This window comes from Aphelocoma coerulescens, chromosome 1A (genome assembly GCF_041296385.1).
Source record: "Aphelocoma coerulescens isolate FSJ_1873_10779 chromosome 1A, UR_Acoe_1.0, whole genome shotgun sequence".
NCBI classification, from domain to species: Eukaryota; Metazoa; Chordata; class Aves; order Passeriformes; family Corvidae; genus Aphelocoma; species Aphelocoma coerulescens.
The window spans coordinates 71,949,212-71,956,069 of NC_091014.1; the positions used below are offsets into that span (position 1 = coordinate 71,949,212).

Genomic DNA, 6,858 nt, shown 5'->3' on the forward strand with positions numbered 1-6,858 from the left:
GGACCCTGTCCCGGTCAGGTGTAGGGTACAGTTGCTGAACCACCTGGGCATCACAAGATGCCGTGTCTGAATAGCTATTCAATGTAACAGTCTCCGGAGGGACAGCAGAGCTGGCCAGCAGATCCTGGTGTGGCCTAGGCAGGGGGGCTGCCTGGCCCAAGGGCCCACATGGGGGCGGGGTAGCTGCAGCATTCCAGAGGCCCTGCGAGGGTGGGGGACTAGTTGTAGAGGCCTTGATATTCACCACGGCTGTAGGGATATCCGCATCCAAGGCCAGGAGGCCACAGTCGGCGGCAGAGGTTGGCAGAAGTGAAGTAGCTGTGGAGGAGGCTGGTGAAACAGCCGTAGGGGGGACTGGTGCCAAGGGGGCAGGTGGCGAAAGAGGAGGCACCATGGGAGAAGCCATGGGTGGCGTGGAGGCTGTAAGAGAGGTGTGTGGCGCAGAGGCAGGGCCTGGAGGGCCAGGCAGCACAGAGGCTGTGCGAGGAGTAGGCAGCCCAGAGGCAGGGTTGGGCGGGGCGCAGGTGGGGAGGGTGGGCGGTGAGGGAGCTCTAGGACCCGGAGGAGACTGGAATTCGGGGGAGCTGTTATGCAGGAATGCGTCTCCCTGGGAGACAGCTGCCAAAGAGGGCAGCTGTATGTGGGGAAGACAGGTTCCCAGGAGAGCACGGCAGCCAAACCTGTATTAGATTCTGTAAGAGCTTGTAGTGGGTTGAACCTGAGTTGAAGTTGATTAGTCTTTTAGACTAATGATGCTTCTCACAATTTACATATTTAAACCGCACAGAAAGGCGGGAATTGCCTTTCCTTAGAGCCCGCCTGCCAGAAGGTGGGGGGGACCACCGAGCCTCCAGGCCCTGCCGGGCTGGGCCGGGGCCCCTGCCCCCCTCTTTTTTCCCAGTGCTGCGGCACAGACCCTGGGTCGCTGGGGGGGTGGGGGCGGGTACTGTCCCAGAGCAGCAGGCAGCTAAAACCAGCCATGGACTGCCACACAGCTAAATCCATCCGGTGCAGTTTCCTGGGACCGGCGAGTCCTTCTCCTTTCCTCTCCATGCAGAGCCGGCGGAGCCAACGGGAGCCAGCGTAGCCTCCTGTCTGCAGCCAGCACACTTCACGCTGAACTGAAGACACCATGCAGCCAGCAGCACAAAGGGAGCGAGGCTTTCTCCACCGTAAAGCCTGAACAAGAACACTCTTCAACATGGCGGTTTCAGAGTCAGAGAGAAAGAGAAAGTGAGTCACGTGAGACAAAGCTGAACATGGCAACGGGAGAAAAGAGGGTGGTGCTGCGATTCTCGTGCATAGCTTAAAAAAAATTCTTGCATGCCGTGGTAAGAAACTAATATCACAAACTGTTTGTCTCTTTAATCCATTTGAAGTACGTGGGGGGATGAAAAGTTCACGTGTGGCCCGTGAAAATTGTGAAGATTGCCTATGCCAGGCTATATAGAAGCATTGAGAGGCTTTTTAGATACTTGTGACGAGAAAAAGCCTTTGTGTTCAGGCCAAAGTAACTCATCCTTAAAAACATTAATAACCCCATGTGATAGCCTATGTTTGGCAGTGTGAAGGAACTGTGAGATTTTTTCATGGAAGAGATGCTTTACACCACATCAGATTCTTTCTTTCCAGGTGGGTCTGCTGTTGGTGGCAGTTTGGGAACCATGTGCAGCTGAAGAAAACCCTTTTATCCTTAAACATATGAAAGAGACTTATCAAGAACTGCAACACTGACTAACATCCCATGTTCTTTACCCTCTGTGTGAGTTGGCTAAAAGGAGGAAAGTGCTGGAAAGGGGAGGGGCTTTGCTTTAATTTCCTGTTATTTCTCTTTACTTTTAATACTATTAGTAAGAAAACTCTTTCTTTGTACTGCAACTGTTTAAGTTTTCTGCTTGCTTTGCTTTCTCCTAATTCTTATCTCACAGAAGGAAAATAAGTAAGTAATGGATGTTTTGAGCCAAACCACCACACTAAATTGGTGCTTCCACCCGGTTTACAAACGGAACCCTCTACAGAGCTGATATTATAATTCCCCAAGTCGCAAGATGCCTGGACGCACAGACATCACCCGCACTCACAAGATAGAAAAGTTTTTGCCCAACTGTTTGCCAAGCATCTAGGTGATAAATGCTAGTTAGCAGGAGGTCTTTGATATGCATAGAAAGCCAGTCTAGGAAAGAAAGTAATTTAACATCGGAAACGTCGCCATTCTGCCTTCATAAAAACTGCCGCATGGTCTCTAGGGTCTGTTTCTGCTCACGAGACAGCTTATCAATCACAGCTCACCTCAAAGTGTCAAATGTGTGCACTGAAGTTTGATAAGGTGAAGCTGAGAGTTCACTCAGGTTGTCTAAGCGTGCTGCCTGGGTTTGCCGCTGCAGCTCGTCACCAGAGTTCCCCATAGGGATGCGCTGCCTGGAGCCACTCCCAGAGTCCTTTGCGTGGGCTTGGGCACTGCCTGGGCATACTGTGGGGGGTCCACGGGAACTGGTGTAGGTCACGGGCCAGGGCCGCTCCTGGGGCATAGGGGCTTCAGTCCTGGGCAAGGTTCGCTCTTCGTCGTAGGGTTGTTTTCCATGTTTGGGCACCAGATGTAACACTAGGGAGCAGCAAGGAGTCCCCAGGCAGGTGCAAAGGAGGAACTTTGTTTACAAAAACCCAGCCTTTTTATGCCATTAGTCGGTTGTTAGTTTACACAGTTTTAAGGCACAACAAACCAAATTTAACCAACCACTGTACACTACGGTGCCGGCACGAAGCATTCACGCAGCATGCCTCATTTCCTCTATTCTAGCTGAGTCATCCTCCCACAGTCCATTTCTACTTAGGCCAAGTAACAGGCCAGAGCCATGATTTTACCAGGCCTTCCCTTTACAAAGCTTTACCTATCGGTCACAAACACTGTGCTTCCAGGCTGAATAATTTATCTCTGCAGTCCCAGTAGGAAAACCTTGATTTTGAATTATAGGATGATGAAAATACTATTCATAGACTGCCTAATACAAAAGGCATTGGGATGTCATACAGCAAAAGAGGAGTATTTGAAATGTGTTTAGTAAAAGGAAAATCAAGCCAACGTTCTTTCTAAGCATTTGTCTGTTTTTCTAAAAGATTAAACCTTTCTTTGTTTTGAATTCATACTTGTGTCTGGACATTATTCATAGAGCTGAATAAAGGAGAAGAAACCCCCAAATTACAGTAATTTTGCATCAAATATCAAAACCTATAGTTTTAATTCAACATGTTAGAGAATTTCAACTTCACCAGAAAGTCGGCTCCACTGAGTTTTGGGGTCTGAAGTACTTCTCAAAGCTATTTCCTTTTGGCATGCTAGTTGTGGCTGGTACTTAGGCTCCAAATTATTTTTTCAAGTTGGTTAAAGGAAAAGTTTTAAAATACAAATTCATTTTCCTCTCAAAAACTCAAATGTTCATGAAAAATATTTTCAATGGGAAATTTAAAATAATTTAGCTTGGTTGATATTAAATCTGACTATTATTAGGCCTTCTCATCTTCTCTGGGAATCCATTCAAACAAACTTTCATTCTGCTTCAGAGCAAGAATGTACAGAGATACTTCAGATCCTAAAAATCTCATTGCAAACAGCTTGTTACCAAAATTTTCACTCGTCAGGCAGCAACAGAAGTGTGTGCTATTGGTTTATTTTTCTCATTTTTGGGAGCATGCAAGTCCAGCTGTTTTGGAAAATGGATCAGCTTCTCAGGGGCTGTAGAACCATCAGCCTGAGGTGGTGTTGTCCCAAAATCCAGCATACTCTCAGCTTTCCAGCAAGTTTCCCAAAGCCTCAAGGTCCTTCAGACTCCCACCAGGACCTTATACCATGTGCTGGCAGGGGGACACCCTCTCAGCCCTAGGCTCCTCGGAAAAGAGTTTCCTTGTCCTTTGGCACATGTGCTGTGGAGAAAGCTTAGCCACCTCTTGGTTAAAGACTTTTTTAATGTTTTGCTGCTTTCAGGACTTAATTTGGGATTAGAGGGTTTGAAGGAAGAAAGAATGTTACTATCATCACTAAACAGTAATTCATCTTTTATAACCCTAAAAATGCATGAGGAAATATTTTACCATTGCTCTTTTTCTGAGGTAGAAATATGGTAACAAGGTTGTTGTACTCACCATCCACTCCAGAGAACTAATGCAGTTCTACCCATTGTTTTCCCTCTTAATTTTGCCTTTTCTCTTAAAGCAAAGTACAAATTAAAGTATTCAAAGGTTGAATATAATGAAGGTCTTATTCTCTTCTACATGCAGGACATAATCACCACTTCTTGAAAAGTCTTTCACTGATCAAGGTTTTGTTACTATGGTGACTTCTGCCACCATTTGCTTTGATGTTTGAACTATGACATTGTGTCAAAAGATTTAAAAAACAAAAACAAAACAAAACAAAAAAATCCACACATTCTCTCACCATCCTAAAGGAGGTTTTCATTCTCTTATGCCCTGTTTTAAGGGCAGCTTATAAAGGGGGAAATAGTGTTCTTCGTTTCATAATAATCCATTTGTAGCAGAAAAAAGATATTTCATGTTGACAAATCCTGAGCATCTTTATCCCACTCCAGCTATTTCTCTCAGGTATTTTCTTTGGCAGACACAACCTTTTCCAGGGCACACGGTGGTATGTGGGACTCTGCAAACCCTGAGGGGCTGGTGCAGCAAAGACAGGACAGGCATTTGTACTCTTAAAAAAGGAAAACAGAAGAACAGAAATATCTTCATTAGAAAGAGGCTGTTTGAGTAGTACAGACACAGATGCAGTGAATCCATCTGTGTTGCAATAGGGAGACTTGGGTCTGATGGCAGATTTGACAGAAGTATTGTGACAGGTCACGTCAGTTCTTTGGTTATCCTGGCACACAGCTGTGGCACCTCAGTGCAGGTTTTCCCTGAAGAAATGTGATGCACAGGGTAGAAGCAGTTTTACTGGTATACTATACATATGTACTAGAAAATAGTTTTGTTTTCTGATCTATGTAACTGATGATCATTATAAGATGTAGGAATAGTAGTATGTATTTTATGGCAGAAAATAATCAGAAGGAAGGACTTACCACTGAGCAGTCAGGAGATTTTCTTATATGTGCCTCAGCCCTGCACAAGGCCATGCTAAAGGTTCCCATTTCAGCATGTCCCTGGAGATCCTGTCCAGGCTGCCCCAGCTGCAGGGTGACACAGCCACACTGTGACCCCTGCTGTCCCCAGCTACGCCATCAGCCTTGAACTGGGGGTCGATCTGTCATTCTTATGTGGACTTGGGCTCTGCTGATCCCAACACAACCTGCTGGCCCACAGTATCATGGAGTCACAGAGTCATCAAAGGTGGAAGAGACTTTCAAGATCATGCAGTCCAACTGTCCACCCAGTACTGCCACTGTAATCCCTAAATCACTAAACCATGTCACCCCCTGCCAGGTCCAGACAGCTCTTGAACACCTCCAGGGATGGTGACTCCAACACTTCTCTGGACAGCCCCTTACTCTGCCTGAATCCCTGAACAGTGAAAATAAAATTCTAGTATCTAATCTGAATCTTCCCTGTCTCAGCTTAAGGCTATTTCCTCTGGTCCTCTCACTGCAGGCATGGTAGAGAAAGGCTTCACCTCATTCCACCCTTCTGTCAGGGAGTTGTGGAGGGCAATGAGATTCCTCCTGAGCCTCCTTTTCTCCAGACTAAAAACCCCCAGCTCCTTCAGCCGCCCCTCACCAGACATGTTTTCTAGACTCTTCACAAGGCTTGTTTCCCTTTACTGGACAAGCTGCACCTCAATGTCCTTTTTGAAGTGAGGGGCCCAGAAATGTACACAGGACTCAAGGTGTTACCTCAGCAGTGCCCAGTACAGGGGACAGTCACTGCTGCTGCCACCCCATGGCTGGGACAGCCCAGGTATGCTTGGCCTTTTGCCCACCTGGGCACACCTGGCCTCATGTTCAGCCATGGCCCAGCCCAGCTTCAGCCTGCCCCCAAGGAGGTCCCTCTACCTCAGTCACAGCTTTTTGCTCCCCCCTAAAATCACTTCTGCTGTGGCAGAATACAATATGATGCTGTGAAAAACCCATTCCCACTCCAAATTGCTCTGACCAGCTGCCCTCCAAGCAGCTCTTCAGCTCCACAGGACTTTCTGATTTTTTTTCCAGGTTGCCTTTCAAAAATCAGCAGTCACCTTGGAGAAGTGGTAAGAGAAAAAAGCTAGTACAAAGCCCAAATATTCCTAGAAAAAATTCAGACATACTGCAGATATTTTGCTCTATCGCCTCTGGCTTGTGAAAGGGGATTGTGGCCACTCGAGAGTGCCAGGGCACAGAAACTGCTATCACAAACCCACCTTGAGTTTTGGTCATAACACCCAGCACACCTCCTGGAGGCTGGGGATTTCTCTTCTTTAGAGACCCAGATTGTATTACTGGGAAACTGAGAATTTTTTGGATGATCCGGTACCAAACCAGTGAGTACGTCTGAGAGCAGATCTTCTTAGCTACTCATGCCACATGATAGATAGGAAATCACCTATGTGGTGCCTGCTTGCACAGGTGTCATAGGTTAGCAAGCATAGTCCCAGAAGGGATATCCTTGCTAAGGGGTGCTTACAGCTTCCTCTGGGACCTGATAGAACCTATCAGCTGGCCAGTTTGAATATGGACAATTCTTTAAGCCACTTAAAGTTGTGACCGCCTCTGTGATACACACTTAAGAATAGACAAACTCCCACCTCAGCTCTCTCTCGTTTCCGGCGCTGGCACAGGTGGCTGCAGGCCCCGTGCAGGGGCCAGCAGGCCCGGCCAGGCCCTGCTTGGGCCAGGCCGGGCCGGGCCACGGCCAGCCTGGAGCCATGGGCCTGTT

General features: G+C 47.2%; 1 long non-coding RNA gene across 1 annotated transcript; it reads left to right on the forward strand.

The window, feature by feature from the left end:
• Positions 1 to 966: 966 nt before the first annotated feature.
• On the forward strand, positions 967 to 3,139 carry LOC138104776 (uncharacterized). The gene is made up of 2 exons (XR_011148276.1): positions 967 to 1,233; positions 1,633 to 3,139. It is a non-coding gene; the product is annotated as an uncharacterized lncRNA (long non-coding RNA).
• Positions 3,140 to 6,858: the final 3,719 nt, after the last annotated feature.